The sequence below is a fragment of the Strongylocentrotus purpuratus genome, unplaced genomic scaffold (genome assembly GCF_000002235.5).
Source record: "Strongylocentrotus purpuratus isolate Spur 01 unplaced genomic scaffold, Spur_5.0 spur5_scaffold_13, whole genome shotgun sequence".
NCBI lineage: Eukaryota > Metazoa > Echinodermata > Echinoidea > Camarodonta > Strongylocentrotidae > Strongylocentrotus > Strongylocentrotus purpuratus.
Genome location: NW_022145598.1, coordinates 4255634 through 4275606, shown reverse-complemented (window position 1 = coordinate 4275606; position 19973 = coordinate 4255634). Strand labels below are relative to the sequence as shown.

At 37.9% G+C, this 19973-nt stretch overlaps 1 long non-coding RNA gene across 2 annotated transcripts in view; it reads right to left on the bottom strand.

The window, feature by feature from the left end:
• LOC115922950 overlaps positions 1-19973 on the bottom strand; it is a 54886-nt gene that overhangs the window by 11846 nt on the left and 23067 nt on the right. The window contains exons 1-2 of one of the 2 annotated variants that reach the window (XR_004063689.1): positions 18639-18753; positions 16876-17966 (exon numbers count right to left, since the gene is read on the bottom strand). This is a non-coding gene — a long non-coding RNA (uncharacterized LOC115922950). Of the gene's footprint in view, positions 1-16875; positions 17967-18638; positions 18754-19973 lie in introns of those variants that run through there. The other variant, XR_004063690.1, reaches the window with a different exon arrangement.

Below are 19973 nucleotides of genomic sequence, written 5' to 3'. Positions count from 1 at the left end.
GTTGTAGCATACGGAAATGGTATAACTACGCGGGCTCATTGTGAGAGTGCACTGATGATTGGAAAGCTGTTATGTCAACTGAATTTAACAAAATTAGTTTCTTTATACAACGTTTGTTTATAATACAATAATAATATCAGATATTTATATAGCACACATTTCCACCATGTATGGCTCTGCTAGGCAGCCGATTCCGGCGCTCACAGTTGTCAAGGAATTGCTTCCTACCGGTACCCATTTAACACGTGGGTGGAGAGCGGCAATTGTAGATTAATATCTTGCCAACGGACATACCGGTAAGTGCTGTGGCGGTACTTGAACCGCGGACCCTGTGATCAACAGTCCAATGACTTATCCACTAGACCACAACAACTCTATGTTGTTTGCTAGTCTATACTTTCTATTTTTTTATATGATTCTTTATATACGTTTCAAAATCTAGCTGCACTAAAACTTGCATCCTACAGGGGACCCATTGAACACCTGGGTGGAGAGAGGCATATCAAATTTAATGCCTTCATCAAGGAAATAAGTGCTGTGCCGTGCCAGGACTTGAACCCACAACCTAGCATCCCCAGTTACGCGATTAAACCTTTCAACCACATCACCTCCATTTTCTCCCAGGTCAGTGGTTAATGTTGCACGTCCACCGTTTTATTGTAAATAATAGACATCATTCACTGTTTTGAGTTACTTCATGCACTGTCACTATGCCAGCATGTTGCACGGACATCCCAGTTTAGCTGTATGATAGCTGCCATCGGGATTATCTCTACGAGTAACAAGTAACAAGTAATGTGTAAACAACTGCTTGGATGAAAATAAAATCATGAGATTTTGCTCAACATCATAATTTTTTTGTGCTATTATATTTCAAGCGTTAGCAAATACCATGATAAAAGACACAATGGAGAGTAAATTTAATTCAATATTGACATCAATCAGTTGTCTTACAGTGAGTAATGCTTCTGGTTATCTCATCAAATATCTTTTAACAAAAGATTTGGGATGGAGGGAATTCCGGTCAATATTTGCCTATCTGTTTTAGCTAACTTGGTTAAGCATGCGTTCCACACCTCTCCTTATATTTGCCCAAATTTGCACCATGTATCCGACTTGAAAAGACTCTAGGATCTATAGTCCGAGGTAGATGCACTGTTTTCACAGATTTTAGGAAGTGACAATTGAATTAAAGAGATTTAAGTTTCTCTTTGAGTTCTTGTGATGAAAATGAGTTTCAAAAGACAAAACATGCAGTAGGATATATGTCACCAGACTGTGGATCACAAGGTCAGCAGTTCGAGTCCCGCTGCAGCACTAAGGTCCTTTGGCAAGATATTAATCTATATTTGCCACACTCAACCCAGGTGAGGTAAATGGCTACCTTGTAGGATCATTCCTTGAAATGCACTGTGCGCTGACTACGGCTGCCGGAGCTAAAGCTAGGTTAATCATTTTCAAAGCTCTTTGGAAGCACTTAGAGAATTATATAATGTGATATGTGCTATACAAGAACCTAATATTATTATTATTATTATTATACAGCCAAAACATCATTTTGAAAAGTCATCAATTTTTTGGACTGCCAACTACATTACTGGTAAAACCCATAAAAATAGCCTCTGTGGTTGCTCATTCCCATTTTGGTGAGTAGTGCACATACGCAACATGTAGCTGCTCTGCATGTGATTGCACGGGTAGACCTTTTTCTTCTGTTACGAGCCGGAGAGTTTGGGAACACGCATGGTATCCCTCCGTTCACTGAGTAGGGGGCCGGGCAAAAACCGGTATCATTCACCAATGTTTCCAGAGCAGGAATTTTAATACAGCACAAGAATTAGTGAGAAAAAAACATGGACTGGTGAAATACACCTGAATATGGGGCCAAGATGTTGCAAAATGCTTGCTTATTCCTTAAAAATACAAGCTATCCTTCAAAGTTCAAACAAATGAAGAATTCACTATTGACAATACACATACATTCATTGAAGCAGATTTCTAGACTGGAATGTCATACCACAAAAGAAGATTTACCTAAAATTCAGAGATTTATGGATAATCTGCATGTCTAGACACACCCTAATCATGCATTAGATCATGATCCAAGGAAACATCTTTAGCAAACAAAAAAAGACTGAGCTTCTACGGAAGTACGTTCTGTGGTATACATACGTGCAAGGAAGGTGCAGCTCAACTCATCTCTCAAGTTGCATAATATAGTTATTGTACGATGTACATGTATGTATACTGTTCTCAATTTCTGTTATATTCACAAATGTCTTCTCCTTTTCTGGCTGCTCATTGTAATGTTAACAACATTCTCCCTCTTTCATTTCCCCTCTCTCCCTCTCTCCCTCACCCTCCCTCCCTGTTCCCACCCTCCCTCCCTCCCTCTCATTCTCCGCTCTCTCTCCCTCCCTCCACCCCTCCCTCCCTCTCTCTGCCTCTCCATGTGAACTCCCTCTCCCTTCTTGTATTCCTCACTTTCTCTTTCATTGTATCCTTTAATATCTTTTCTCTCTCTTTCTCTCTCTCTCTCTCTTTGCTTGGGTTTCAATAGAATGGCATTCCAGCTTCATTGAAAAACCTCTTATTAAAGCCCCAGTCCCATATAAAGCCGGACCAGCACGGACGAGCACGGACCACTCCGGACCATCCCGGACCATGGTCTAGGGTGATCCGGGATGGTCCGGGATGTTTTGTTCAAAAAATTGCAACCGCCGACCGTCTCCCCGGACCCAACACGGTACCACTACGGACCGCCCCAGACCGTCCGGGCATAGCCCCGGCAGCAGTACAGATCATTCCAGACCCAGCACGGAGCCGCCACGGACTGTCCCGGACCACCCCGGTGCCAACACGGTGCCAACACGGATGACACCGGACCATCCCGGTGCCAACACGGATCATCCCGGAACGCCCCGGATGGGGTCCGGGATGGTCCCGGATCATCCGTAGGGGCGCCGGGGTGATCCGGGGTCAATAACTCACTCCCGGACTGCCACGGATCAACACGGACCGCCCCGGCGCACAGTGGGCCAGGGAGGAACCAAAGTGCGCCAAAACTAAGTTTGGGTGATTTTTTTTTTTCAATTTTTTTCTTGCCCAGTTGAAAGGTAATACATAGAGGAATACCTCAGTGAAATATTTAATTCCGTTATGCACAATAAGGGTATAAATTTACTACTTCAAACAGCAAAATCCTACGTATTCACAGTTTTAGTGCAAAAGTGACTTATTTTATAAATCTTTCAATTCAACATGAAGTTTTTAAGTTATTGATATGAAATTGCTCTCACATATTCCTGATAGTTCATTTCGTTGAATGAATGGGTTAAAATTAATAGAAACACAATCTTCATGATATATTATAGGGTAATTCACTGAAAAATGGACTAATTATCCATGTTTTTTATAAATCCAGAAGAAATGTTTAGATCTCCGCAGTGTACCGCTTAAATTTTAATACCACCATTTCCTCTGATGTCTAAGCTTTAAGTTGATACCAAATTTGGCTGCCCGATCTTGCCCGTTGTTATGTTAGAGCCGATTTCCCTTGCCACATTGCCCCGAAAAATGTGGGTTTTGGGGGTCCGCGGCTGAATCATGAAGGATTCGTGGTCATAAATCATGGCGCGAGGGGGCGCGTGACATTTATTCTGACACCGCGGACCGAAATAAAAACATTTTCGGGGCAATGTTGCAAGGAAAACGGCTCTAACATAATAACGGGCAGAATCGGGCAGCCAAATCTGGTATCAACTTAAAGCTTAGACATCAGAGAAAATGTTGGTAATAAAATTTTAGCGCAAATCCCTGGAAATCCAAACATTTCCTCTGGATTTATAAAAAATAAATCCCCAAACATGAGTTTTGGCGCACTTTGGTTCCTCCCTGGCCCACTGTGCGGCGCCACTACGGATGACCCCGGACCCAGCACGGTGGCTACACGGATCACCCCGGATCAAACTATTGTCCCGGACCGTCAAAAACATCCGGGGTCGACTCCCGGACCGCCCAGGACCATCCAGGACCATCCAGGACCATCCAGGACCATCCAGGACCACCCCGGTGCCAACACGGTGTCAACACGGACCGAATCCCGGATCACCCCGGATGGGGTCCGGGATGGTCCGGGAAGGTCCGGGACGTATATGGGACTGTAGCTTAATCTCTTCTTGCCACTCCCCCTCATCTCTTTCCTCTTTCTGCTGGTACATGTCACTTGGAAATCACACCCACACACTACATGTACCTGTAACATCTATAAAACAGTACATAATAAAACAGTACATAATAAAAGTGTCATTTTTCATTATGCATGAAATCCAATATCTACATTTACATGACAAGAGAGATTTATGTATACAGTGCGACCCAGACAAAAGTGAAACCAAGAATTATAAATGTTTTACATAACCTTCCGTAATCACAATTATAATGAATAAATGATACATATTTGTAAAGCTTAGATTCTCTTCTTTCATTTGATGCAACTCATATAATGCATATTTCAAGCATGAGTGATTAAAAACAATTTGAAGAAAGGGTACCAACAAGTCATTTGGCGAACTGTATCTGAATTTCAAAGAGAAAATCACATTTCCAGAAAGTTCATTTTCTGCCCTTTCATACGACACCTCAATCAGGAAAAATGAACCAGGAATAAAAAAAGTTCTATTCGTCTAAAGTAATGCTTGCATTTCCATAATCTTATTAAACAAATTCCTTTTCACTGGCTGTCTGCCATAGCAACAAACAACAAACTCTGTTTCGTTGACTATCAGCCATTCATGAAGTCTTTTGTCTTCTTTGTTGTTAGGGCAGACAGCCACATTCGTTTAATAATATTATACAAATGCAAGCATTACTTTAAACAAACAGAACTTTATTATTCCTGGCTCATTTTTCTCGGTTTCATTTTTTCTGGGAAGCACTGTGTATACATAAATCTCTTCTTTCACACCTCCGCACTTCCTTTTTTTAAATAAATTTGCCGGTACATGAATGTACGGGCCTACGCATTGTCAGTTCACACCAGCTGTCGATGAGCCGGACTGACATTAAAGATGAACACAAAAAGAGTGAACGCTCTTCTTGCTTTCAACCCATCACATTAGGCCAAATAACAAGGCTCTCGTCTGCAACTTTTTCCAATAAAGGAAGAGGCACGCCATTAATCTATGTATTCACTATTTTTAATTTTTTGTTATTTTTTCCCAAGATGGCCGCCATGCTAAAGATAGCCGCCAAGCTAAATATAGCTGACCAAGGTTTATTTAAGTTCACAGATATTGTGCTATATGAGTATACTGATGCAATGTACATGTATGACAAAACAAATTATTTGTATCATTTTAGTCCACAAAGTTACAAAATTCTGAAACAGTGAAAATGTAAATGTGTTCAAATGTACATCACAGCCTACCTTTTTTTCTGAATAGTAAATAGCTAAAAAAAAGGAGGCCGACGGGGACGAGAAACTCGTAATTGGTTGTTATTTGACCTTCTTACTCTATCAAGACGATAATAAGATTACTGTAAAAGCACAATTTTGGGGGGCATGAAATACCATAAAATAGATGGACTAACAATTCACCAAAGTTTCTTGTCACAAAACCTTCTAATTGTACAGTACTATCTACAATGTACACATGTACATGTAAGCCATTACAAAAGTGAAATTGTGTGTGTTCCCTTGTCATCCGTCACATGCGGGGAAGAAAATTGCTTAATTCTCTATTTTTCATGGTATTTCCTAGAAAACTTTTCTTCTTAGTTTGTGATGAAAAAAATGGAAAATAGGTTTAGGCTACGGATTTTGAACAAAATATATAGGAGAAATATATTCAGACTTGAAAATAGTCCAAAACATATTTTCTGTGCTTTTTTACACTATTTCTTACTGATTTTAAACTATTTTTTATTTTACTTGAGTTCATAACCTCATATCCTTCTAGCTCTTACCACATCCCATTGTTACTGTATCAAGAGGATGATATTACTAGAGGGAAACAATGTGACAATGTGACATTGAAGGAGGTTGGAGGAAGCAACATTGACATTCTATATCAAACATGAGATTATAATGAGGGTACCAGTCTTTGCTCTAGTTTCATAGAAATTCCTCAACATCACACGCTTCCTGATCAATATAAAATTACATTTTATTTTAAAAAATAACAAATTTTGAAAATTTACCTGGCTTTCTATAGATAAACGGTTGATTGATTCAAGGAGTATGAGGAGTATAAAGGAGTATGAGGAGTATAAAGAAAATGACGATGATGAAAGATGAAATAAAACCCAATTTATAGGGCTCACACAGAACCCAAGTTCCAACAGCATTTGAAAGACAATACTAATTTACAACTTACCACCTCTAACCGAAAAGGCTATAAAATGGACTTAAGTGGGAAAATAACGACCAAAAGTCAAAATGACTTAAGTGATTGCAATCACCTAAGTACTGTAGTAGTCTGATTTTCAGACCCTTTTACTGAATGGTTGTATGTTTTGTGCTGCACAAAGACTCAATCAGTTTAATTTTGGCCATTACAAGTACCGGTAGTGGGTTATTGATGTAGACAAGTGCTCATATACATGTACATGTACCTGTTACAGCTCATTCGATGTAGGTTATTACCAAAGAGAAAGAGATGTCAGTAAGTCGATCACTCAATAGTGTCTGACAGTGAAGTCTAGAAAGTAAACATGTTTCCTTGCATAATTTGAATACTAGGACACTGCTTATGTTTAAATTTCACAGATAGGACATACATAACATATTCATATTCCTGCAAAGTAATATACAGAATTTGATGTTGGCTACAAAAGGGACATAGTATTGATTGATTGATTGATTGATTGATTTTTTTTTCGACAAGCTTCCAACATACAACAATATACAATAATAACAGATCAAAAATAAGTCAGCTTGAACAGGATAACCCACGAAAGCTCGAGAGCTTATTTCCAGTTATTTCTTATTTCTTTAAAGCTCCAGCTCATTTTGGCTAATGAGAAAGCACCAACTCTCCTGACAAAGGGCACACTAAATCCTCCAAAGATCAAGTCACTACCAATACCAAGAAACCCTTTATGATACAGAACAAAAGGTTACATCATCACCTCGTTATCCCCACCCACTGGACGAACTAGACCTGGTTTCATTAGCCCTCCCAATCAATAAACCTGATCAAAACTACCTGTAGCAGGAACCATTGTGCAAAATGGAACTGATTTCTAAGCAGACTGCTAATTCTGATCCAGGAAAAAGCAGCCCAATCACTACTCTGTAAAATAAAGATGCGTTTAGAGGGCAATCTCAACCATGCGCAAGCTTGAGATTTTAATAATATTAATAATAATAACAATAATAGTGGGTTCTTGTATAGTGCTCATATCTGTCAGGCTAGACACTCCTGACAGTCCACAATTATTACTCCTACTTAATCATGGTTCTTCAGATGGTTCATATGGATAGTGATGGTTTTCAGATTATTTTTTTTCAAGTGTAAATGAGCCGATAGTGAGTCTTGAAAGCGAAGGTTACATCATCATCTAACCATCCTCTTTCATTTATTGACTTTCAACCATCTTATCCCTCTCTTCAAAAAAGGGTGAGGTATTCAAACAGGAGAGGCAGAATGGTGCCAATTTATAAAATCCACAAGTATGTAATGTGTTGTGTATGAATGGGCCTTTAAATCCTGAAAGGGTAATAAATGGTGAGTGTTTGCAAATCAAGGAGGGAGGGGGCTGCATTGTTGTTTGATGCAAAATGGAAACAGAGAAGTCACTACTACACTGCCCGGCACCACTCCAGTTTGCTGACACATGGATTAGTGCAGTCTGTACATGTCAATACATTATTCTTGGAAGTGAAATTCGACTTTCTTCTGTAACAAATCTCTCCTATGAATTTTGTAAGTTGGAGTTGACATCAACAATCTACTCTTTGATGTCGTCCAAGAGGGCATTAACTCATATACTTCAATGTTAATGCCCTTCTGGCTCCAAACAGCTGACAGCAGTGGTGTAATAAATATCCAAACCACCCATCCCACCCAACATCCTATCACACACAACTCTGGCTGTAGCATTTTTTTCATATTCATATTCATATTTATTTCATTTCCAACAGAAAGGTAAACAAAGATATTACATTTTATTTCATACATAATTCATTTTTTCAAGAAACTATACAAAACAATATGAAATGGATCTCTTGGTTTAAAAATAATAATTAAAAAATAGAAACACATGTATGTTTACTAGAGTTTGGAAAAAAAGGAAATTGCATACCACCTGTTAAGAACCAGAAGAACGTTAAAAGTGAAGTATATGAGCTCCAAGCCTCCAAATAGGTGACGTATATAGCTGTGTGCCAACCCCTCCCCCCCCCCCCCCCCCCCTCGACCCCACCTCAATAATGCCCTTCTAGAAAGTGGTTCTCTCAAAACAAAGATCATGGGAACGTTTACCGGTACTGTTTGTGCATTTAACATCCGATCAAATTTCAAGTGGGACTTTCATCAATCAAACATGATTAATCCATAATTAGCAGATTCATGCCGATGGAAATAGACTTTATACACAGCTCAAGATACTTCAAATGTTCTGCTTAGATTTGATATGATCTATGCACAGTGTAACATACATTTGGTTAAAAAGTGAGGGGGCTCAAGCATTCCTGAGTTACACAGTTGATTGATGCTCTTTCGTTTTAACTTTTTGAAATTAAGCTTTGCAGCAAATTACATTGATTGATTGACTGCTTGTTCATTCATGCAAACAAGGCAACTCAGTAAAGCCCCCCCCCCCCCCCTCAATCAGTCCTCTGGGTTTAAAGGGAAGAATCGCTCTATTGACAGTTGGTGTACAGAGCAGAGAATAAGAAAGAAAATGACCAGTAAAAATTTGACATGGAAGATATCAATTTTTATTAATTGGCTCATCAATGATTTCCACTGAAATTAAATGAACTACCAATATGTACATGTAGCTGTCTTGGACTGACTATAATCAAAGCATCCCTCTTCTTGTTTTGATCTAGACGAGAATGTGTTAACAATCTGTATACAATGATATATCTAGGGCACAGGTATGTTTATTCATGTTTACATAATTTTCTCTAGAGAAAATGGGGTTTTTCGAAATTGCTAGCTTACAATTGTACATGTATACAAAACAAATGAAAGAGCTGCTCACAAGGGTAATTATAGTGTTTCCAATGTTTGAACAACTACAAACTGAACTAATAATTGTAATATCTCTATTCTGTATACATTTACAAGATATAATGGCATCTACAGCACTGGTATCCCACAAACATCAAGGCTAAATACAAACATTTTGAAGTAGAAAGAAGAAAGAGCCAGAGGGTGTTAAATCTTTGTAAATGTATGTACATAATACAAGTAAGTCAACACCTTTCTGGTTCTCAAAAGAGGAAATGTAAAAAATGTAAACATAGCAGAACATCATGCTGGTTTGGGCAAGGACGCAACAGTCAGTAGTGCCATCTAGAGCTTATACCACTCCATGGTAATATCCAGAGTCATACAATAATTTGTGTAGAATGTTGCTCATGGCAAGACATTCAACCATTTAGGGTTTACATGTAGCCAGAAGGAGAAGGGGGTGGCTTTGCCCCTCTTCAAAGTGAAATTACAAGGTCGAATTAAATTAACAGTACCTGAGTTGAATTTCCGTTGGAAAAAAACTCTTCTTTGCTTACTTTTAAGGCAAGATCCTACCCTTATTTACTACTACTTAGGTACATTTAAGAATGGTGTAAAAATTACTCTCTTGTTCTAATGAGCCTTACTCGTTTTCCAATGGGTAGTTTTTCACATCTTCTGTGAGTTCTGTCTCTCTTTTAAAGAGCTGAGTTTCCTCAAAAGTTACAGTGTATCTACATTGCAGGTCAAAAAATTGAAACGACAGTTCTCACAACATTTTACTGTAAGCATATACATGTAGATTAATCATTTAAACATAAATGATTTAAAATAATAAATCAGCTATAAGTCATGCCACCATTGCAGAACTAATAGTTGTGCAGACAACATAACAATCATTTACAGGGGTATACAGAGCAAATGTGAGGCCAATATTGAGAATTGTGTAGAATTTAGTGATGCATGTGTTTACTGTGTAAACCTAAACTTGAGCATAATTTATTTGCTGATTGATGAATTATATAAAACCATGGACTTTGACTTTTGGTCATTTTAAATGTCATTCACAAAGCCAGATATCTGATTCCAGATGAAAACTTGAGATTATGACACACAATTTACATGTAGAACCCGAGTATATGAAATCAGGATCAAATATCACTTTGTACTCACAGACATCGTCTACATGTACATGTACATGTACACTTGTATGTTGTTGTTTTTCTGTATCCTTATCTTATTGAGTCTGACTTTTCATAAAAACAAATTTTCTAAATAAAAAATCCTTTTCTAACCTTTTATTTTTACATTTCAGGACACCTACATATAATTGCATATTATCTCTTTAAATAAGATTCTCATTTTGGTAGCTATACGATGATGCAATTTTTTACATACATGTATTAAAATGCATTAACAATACCGGTACTTCACTTGTACATACGGTACACTAAAAACTTCTTTTCTCAAGCAAAATTTAAAGCCTTCTTTTTTGGAGTGCCAAGATACACAAGTGACACAATCACATTAATATTGATCACTGTCAACTCTGCTCGAATAGCAAATATTATCATATAATTGCAAATTGAGACTATAGCCGCAAATATAACACTTACACAACAATAGTATACAGCCTAATACACTTTTACACACAATGCTTTAAAGGTCCTGTGAATGGGAGTGTGTGTTAAATGTAAACAATTACAGATGTTACTGCTGACATAGTAACCACTTATACTAGAAATAGGACGCAGTGGGATCTATGGGTATATAGTACTTGCCGTGTCCTGGGAACAAGAAATGGATATTAAATGGGCCAGAGTGGAGAAAGATCTATTTGAGATCGCATTTCAAATATTTACTGAAATTCAAGAAAGACCCAAGGTGGTTTTGAAGAGTAGAGGGTGTCATCTCATATTTGAGTGTCTCTGGTTTAAGGTGCCCTACTTTCATTTTTACACAGGTAATGAACAAAATGTATTGACGGACACTGAAGATGATTTGCTACGCCCCCTCCAAAAAAAATAGAAAAATAAAAATTTTAAAAATAGTACCGGTAATAATAATAATAATTAATAATGCAGTCAAAACTATCTATAGCGAAAACCTAAGAGAAACATAAAAAGTGGTCTTTGTAGACAGGTTCCTATTGTACATGTACATGCAATGAGAAACCATTTTCAAGGGAAACAAAACATGCAGTCTTTGTAGACAGGTGGTCACTAAAGCAGGTTTGACTGTAATAATAATAATAATAATTAACTAATTAAAAAGCTTCTGTCAACAAAACAAGTACAATGAGAGAGGACTGTACAATTTTATGCTCAAGTAACAATTTCTCTGCGGTCAATTTCCTATATTAACCATATTCCTTAATTACACCCCCTCTAAAAAAAAAGGTGCAGACTACATGTAGCTCATGTATGAGAACATTGTGTAGTGTGTACATGGATGACTTGGTTTTAACAATCTCTAAAGTTCTAAACATTCATGATTAATGCAGGTGGAAGTTCTCGCATGAATGAAACCTTTAATCAACACTATGACAGTTGGTTACTTCTTCTAACAAGTTCTCATTTTAACCCTTTGAATACGGCTGATACATTTTATGTAACAGAAACCCATAGAAATGCTGTTAATATAAAGCTAATAAAGGTAGAAGAAATGAAGCAGCACAAATAGATGCCTTCAGAATACAAAATGCATTTATAGTTTGTTCATTAAAAGTTTTTTTTTTAATATCTGAATGAAAGTTTAACTAATATCAAGCTTCATCAAGATCATAGATGATACAGTATACATGTATGCATTAGTGCGGTACAGAGGTGTCTAAGGCTGAGTTCCTGAGCTATTTAATAAGTACAATAGATCAAATAATAAGTGTATACTATAGAAAAGTCCCTGTTTGTGCTTATAATCAAGAAAACAAAGTAGTATTTAGACAAAGGTTCATATAAGAAATAAATACATCACCAGCATTCATGTCTGATTTGATAAATAAATACCAGAACAATATTGAGTAGTACCAATAAAATAACATTTACATTTACATTACAATAGACAGGTCACTGGTACACTAACTTTTTTTTTGTACAAGCCTTATATGTAAAAAATTCAAAATGTGGGGGTTCAGGCTTAAATTTTGGATGCCTGTATGTCCTGGGCACCTGGTGGTGTAGAGCGCTACAATAGATTGTCAAAATCAAGGATATTTTGTGTAAGGATGTCAATTTAGCAGGATTATTGTGTGTAATGAGGTGAGCCTTATTAACATTGATGTGTGATCAAATTACATTATTCATGCTATAAATATTACCTAAATTGTGTCTCCTTCAATTCATTTGTAAGGATACATGGATTACAGGATTGTGTTGCGAATATTAAGAAAAAAATTGCTAATGTCTACGAACGCATGAGTCATTGAAATGAGTAGTCTAGCTCTAAGCACTGTGTATTTATTGTTAACCATGGAGACAGACCAACATAGGCTACTGTCAAAGGGGGCACATATAACAATGTAACTAAAAAAGTCTCTAGTCTTAAGTCTAACAAACAACAACAAAAAAGACGAAGAAATTGTGAAGAAATTAGTGTGCCCTATCCCCCCCCCCCAAAAAAAAAAAAAAAAATCTGTCAATGATGTGAATAATATCTGTATGTCATTATTTGTTACAGTTTGAGTTGATTTACCAATTTAAGATAAATTCATTTATAGCTGAACTAACACAAAACGTATTGATATTAAACTGTCTATAATAACTTTGTTAAACACAAAACAACAACAGTTTGTAATGAGGCTACATGTACATGTACACTGTACGTACAACTAAAATGAATGATACACGTCAATAAAACAAAAACAACAACAAACTTTAAATGTGTGCATACAATAATGGACTACATGTACATTGTAATACTAAAAGGTAAAAAAAAACTTGGAGATAGACCTACAATGTACTTGTTCATGTGCCTTGTAGGTCTACACATTTTGTTAACTGTTGTTTTTCATTTTGCTTTAATGGTATGCTAAGTTCATGCTGAGTTCACTGGCTTCTCCCAAATTATGCAATTTCTGAATTGTTAGCTGTAACAATCCTTTTGTTTAAATTCCCATTCATAGATTGTTACTGTACCATCTCTCAAAATAGGTCTATGAGCTAGACTATATTGATCCAGCCTGGGATCGAAGAGAATCTCCTTCATTGTACCACCAGAAGGGGGGTACTAAAGAGCTCCCAAGAAGTATTGACTGCCTTGCCATCAAATGACCTCCCACGCCACACAATAGGCCCCAGCACCCTGCCCTGTGGAAAGCCAATGGATACGCTTACTGTCACTGTTCCCTCCATCCTTAGACACCTTTTCTTGTCCTGGTGACTTTAAAGAATACACATTACTACAGTGTGTACATGTAGGTGACTCTTATAACTTGTGTAAGACACATTTACAGTAAGTACTATAATTTATCATGCATGATATAAGACCTATAGTATAGGCCTACTCATTTAGCATGGATTGTACTACGACCACACCTGCTCCTTTGGCAATTGCACTACAACCAAAATCTTACACTAGTCAAATTTTCAACTTCTACTGTAACTCTGAACCTAACCTAAAATCCAAAACTCAAGCAGAACGCTAACACTATTTTACAGTTGATGGTACAAGAAAATGCTCTTTCTGGCTTTGAGTAGACAAAACAAGTCAGTATAACCCATTACTTGCTTTGGTTGATCATTATGATGAAGGCAACTAATATTGGAGTGCCACAGTCAACCTTTGTCACACACAAACAGTGTACGTGTGCAATATGGTATTACAGGGTTTCGATCCATGGTGAATAAAGGGTTGATGTGATGACATGATGGACATCCATAATCATCTCATGCTATCACAAAAATGACAATTTGCACACAGATTTTAATGGATGCATATCACGCTTTCACCTCAGGAAGTTGGCAGGCGCACAGTGCATACTTCCAAGAAGTGATTGGCAATGCAACACAAAGTGAGGGCTAGGGTGAGGTTAGACCGAAAGCTTCAGTCTCTATAATCGTCGGTTGTTCCACTGAGACTACGTCTGGCTCCACTAGACCTCCGGTTATAGAGACTGAACGACTGCCTATGCCAGCCTGTGTTGAACTTATTCCGCTAGATTTTAGCCGCTAGGCCCCTCCCACAAACTTGCCACGGCCGTATTGTTATGCCCCCAAAATCCCCCAAAATGTCATTTTACCTCGTTCATTTCCAATTTTAAATTAGGCCTAGGCTATAATACATCGGTTCCACTTACTAACTTGATTGATATAATCCGTTTAATGGTCCCTTTTAAGGAAATTATCGGTCAAAATCGACATCCATGTTGAAAATCTTGCAAGCCGTGTTAAACTCTCGCTGCCGTCAATCTCATCCCTTCTAGTCTACGCCGAAGGCAAAATGATTATGAAGGAAAAACTGTGCGCCATCTACACGTTCGTAATGGCGTTATCACAGTTTTTCCTTCATAATCATTTTGCCTTCGGCGTAGACTAGAAGGGATAAGATTGACGGCAGCGAGAGTTTAACACGGCTTGCAAGATTTTCAACATGGATGTCGATTTTGACCGATAATTTCCTTAAAAGGGACCATTAAACGGATTATATCAATCAAGTTAGTAAGTGGAACCGATGTATTATAGCCTAGGCCTAATTTAAAATTGGAAATGAACGAGGTAAAATGACATTTTGGGGGATTTTGGGGGCATAACAATACGGCCGTGGCAAGTTTGTGGGAGGGGCCTAGCGGCTAAAATCTAGCGGAATAAGTTCAACACAGGCTGGCATAGGCAGTCGTTCAGTCTCTATAACCGGAGGTCTAGTGGAGCCAGACGTAGTCTCAGTGGAACAACCGACGATTATAGAGACTGAAGCTTTCGGTCTAGGGTGAGGTGAGCTAAAGTCCCTCATGAGTTTTCTCTTCAAAACTAAAATGAACTTTTAAGATTTAAGTATGTCACAGAAGTTGAATGTTTTGGGATCATCTAAAAGTTTAAGATACCGTTTTAACAGGTACCATAGTTATTCCCCCACCCCCTTTCTCTCTCTCTCTCTCTCTCTCTTCTCTCTTTATGATTGCTCAAAGTATATTTTATATTATACATGTATGTCCATAAGAATATTGCTTCATCTCATCCAAAACAATCTCCACTTTGGAGATGCTATCTGCACATTGGCAGATAAATATCATAATTTGTACAAAACTGTATAGTCCATTGAGACAACTGATGGATACACGTTCATGAATGTTATGTAATCAGTATTCATTTCTGCACCGGTGGTACATTCTGTAGTTCATTGGTGGAAGCATTCTTTTCAAGAGAGTTAGTGAAGAAGCACCTCCATCACTTTGGCAATCAACGATTATTACAAGATGCTCAAAGTGGGACGTTTCCATTCTGAGTAAAAGATCTGTGGATATTAGGGAGTAGTTTGTATGAATCAGAGTGCTACCCCCATTAGTGGCTTATAACAGTGTACACCACTGTAGATATATACATGTATTTGACTTTTATACAGAAATGCATTCCACTCCGTGAACTTGCTTGAAGTACAGTATACAGGTATTTGGCTATCTCGTTGTCAAAAGCAATACACAGGTTTTGTTGAACATTTCATGTACAACCTGTAGCTGTAGTGATAAAATGCTGCACTGTATTTTACTTTTCACACTTTTCACAAACCCATATTCACATTCATTTAGAGAAATAACAACTTTCAAATACTAAATTATGAAAAGTCATAAAAAATAATCATTTGATTTGTTTTATCTCAGTGGGATTTAACCAGTTTCTAATATACACTTAGTGTAAACATTAAAGTGCAAAAAACATGTATTATGTAAGTGTAATATTGAAGTGCAAAAAGAGTCATGGAGCTGGAGGAGATAAATCAAATACTTTTAAATTTTCATATGATGAATAAGGGTCTACTGGAATTTTCATTTTCAAAGGAAAATACCTAGTAAATAACTGACCCTAAAGCTGAATTGAAGTACTATTGATTAATATACAACATATACATTGTACAGGTATGTCTATTATCAGTTCTCCAAATTATATCACGTCGAAGCCGTAAAATTTATTACTATCTGAAATTAGAAACTCCAAAGTTCATTGTCAAAGTCCAGGCCTACATGATCTAAATCATACAGTTTAATATGGTAATTAAAGATCTAATAAAACTTTAGACTTTCGTCTAGACCTTAATCAATCAAATAGAATTATATATCTACTGTCTGTCGATCTCTACATTAAATGGAGAGGGTCATCAGGTTCCTTGTGCAGAAGACCATAATTTAGTGACACCAGACTTGGTGGAAATAACATTAATGAATAATGGGTGTACAAGTCTGCACACAGCTAACCCGTAGGCCTACCAAGAAATACCCCTAGTCTTTCAGACTCGTAGAGTCTTCAGGTGAGAGTAAAGTGAGATGATGACTTTACCCATGTAATGTAGGTCCATGCTTTACCATTTTGGGGATGGAAAATGCAAAATATTAGTATTACATAAGGCCTGTCAGATATAGCACTGAAGGCTAGAATCCTGCTGATTGATGACAACACCTGTTATTGGGTAAATACCCGTATGGTGTCAAATTCCTCAAGAAAGCCCACTCAATATCAGGAATGAAATATTAAATGCATCATACCTTTGTTACTTCTCAGAGACCGCTCATAAATGCCACCCTTCTCGCTGTCATCACTTTTTTCTGCCATTCTTCGACTTTTTCAAGTAGTCCTCGATCTAAAATCAAGATCTAGAACCAGCTTGAAGTTAAAGTTGAAAGAACTTCACAACTTTGGTGCCAAATTGTTAACCCTATTCAAATCATGATTCCAGCTCCAATGGTTCTTCTCTGATGTAGTCTGATAAGTTTATTCATTTGCAGAAAAGGCAGCCAAGAGCATGTACAATAAGATTTGTACAAAGAAAAGAGGTGTGCTCAACTTCAGGACAAACTATTTTGTTGTATTTGTTCAGAGTCTCGAAGCCTGCACACAATATTCCGCTAGCTGCAATGCACGCCTACACAACTGCACGCTAAATGGAGCTGAAAAGAAAAGCGCACGTTTCAGCACATTGAATCTCGTCGTCTGCTGTGAATGGCATTGCACGCTGCGAGCTCTCAGCGGTAGGTTTGCCTAATCTCTCCCCGCCGATAGTCGAGCGATGAGTGAACAAGTACCGCTGAATTCAAGTCAGTCAAGGAGGTGCAACTTCCTCTTTTCACCTCATTCGTAGCACAACTCACGTCTTGTAAGGTTTCGCATTATACAAGCTCCTCACGTCATTAATTGCTGTCAATGGGGATCAAAAGATGAATATCACCCCTAAATCTCCCTTGTTGAAACTCGATATGCTTGGGAACTTTTCGGGTTGGGCGGCTTTGAACACACAACCTGCTATTCAACGCGTGTATTCAACCGTGAACAAAAGGTACACAACATAACAATTGCATTACACGCCGCAAATCCCATGTTCACCACAACTTATTACCGATAACCTTGTAAACGAGCAATTCCGCATATACATAAGGAATTACAAATAATATGAGAAAGAAACCGCTTACCTCCTATTTTCAAGACTGTTCTGTCCACAACATCCGTAATATCCGTGGCACTGGAAGCCCATCTTCGATTTTTGTCGCGCGTCGTCATCATTTGCAATATTGGAATGTATTCTCGTTCATCGCCGTAAATCGCCATTTCGAATATTCCTCTTTAATTCCTTGTTCCAGTCCTGCACACAATGAAGAAATAGTCAGCATCTTTATATTTTCACAGCATGCCGGGAAAAACATGAATGATTCGCAATGCACAGTAGCAAAAGTCCCGAGTTGCACATATTTCAAATTTCAGCACGTTTCAATACGTGGAGACCGTAAAGATTGTGCCGCTGAGAAACGGGACGGCTGTGGGGCAATATTTGCTCGTGGTGCTTCGAACTCCCCACGCAAAATAAATTGACAGAATTATCAAACAAACCTTATGCAGACAAATGAATGGCTTTGCAGACAGATGCGCCAGCCACCGAAATTACATGTGCACTGTTTTATCATTGCTGGCACAAATACAGCTAGACTAATTGATCGGGGTGTATTTACAATGGCTCAGCGTTACGTAAAACAAATCACACATGCTTCTATTGAGTATTGCTACTATAAGGGAAAAATTGCACATGCTAAACATCTGTGCAGGCGAACAATATGAATCGCAGTAGAAAACCAGCATGCACACACATTTTTTTCTCGGCATATTTTGCCCTTGATGCACAGATTTTTTTCCCCGAGTGCGACCCTTCACGATTCGCCTGTCATGACCTCACTCATCCGTTATTAGGCTTGCATTTCAAGACATCTTTTCCTCTTTTTACGACAATTCCCTGGTTATACAAAAACCTCTAACAGCTTACGTTTTATACAAGGGTCCAGAATCAGCCTTGTCCATCTGCAAAGAAACCAAACACGACATATTGTCCAAAGAGGTGGTCTAAATCTTCCAATAAAATTCTTGCTTCTTTTCTTCTGTTTGGTGAGAATTGGAGAAGAGGGATTTTCACAGTTTGATATTGTTATTGGGCCCTTTTTGTGGGAAGTCGAGAAATTTACGCTAGTTGAGTCAACATACAATAGCCATTGTTAAATGCTTGAATGGATCCGTATACAAAAATTACGACCCCTAAAAGACGTCAGCATTTTCACCAACAAGTAAATATTGCCCTAGGCCACTGCTTTAACATTATTTGTTAAGGGGAGATCATTATGCAAGCCAAAAATATCATGTTTATAATTTGTATCTTCTTTTTGCAGAGCAGCACTTGTCTCGGTGATTTCATTTTTAATAGTCTATCGACTTCTGTGAGTATTTAAACCAAGAAGTTACATAGTAACTACTTGTTTAAACAAAACTGATGACAGACCACGAGTAATAGTCGAATCTGAATCGAAAATCGCTAGCAGATGTGTATAATATGTTATGCACAGCATGCACACACGTGAATCATTATGTAAGAAACACGTGGACACAATGTTTTGATGTTGAAGCTCCGCCCATTTAAGAACTTCTAGCCAATGAGAATGCGCTATCAAAGTATACGCGTTTTTGATTGACTGAATACACGCACATCCCTGATGATTTTATGATGATGTCATCATACATCTCTCAGAGTTGTATTATAAAATATTTGACTCTCACAATAGTTACTACGTGTAAGTCCATAGCTTATGATAATACTTTCTTTTTAAGATAAAATAAAGGGTATGAAATACCGGGCAAAAGTTATGGGGCCATGTCCAAATTAATATAGACATGGCGATTAGACAAACGTACGTTAAAACTAACTTTCTATAATACAACACATGTAACATTTGCTTTCTCTTGCAGCCTATGTTTCAAAACATTATTCTCTTTTTGTATAGTTTAGTTATCAAATTCTCCGTAGAAATAGCGCTCGGTATAGAACTAGTCCTAGGTCTAAATGGTTGACACTACATTATATAGTATGACCTGGTAATGGAATAACATAGTGGGGATGCCCCCCTCCCTCCCCTCCCCTCCTTCTCCAATCTCCACCCCTCCCCCGTCGGTCCGCCGTTGTAAGACTGTGGGTCATAAATCAGATGGGGAATATGGCAGACAAGTGACATTATGGTTGTTTGATGTTATTGTTGTAGTTGTTGCTGATGTTGTTGTTGAATGGTTTATTAAAATACTGAAAATCGCAGCCCAATAAAAGCATGTGAGATTT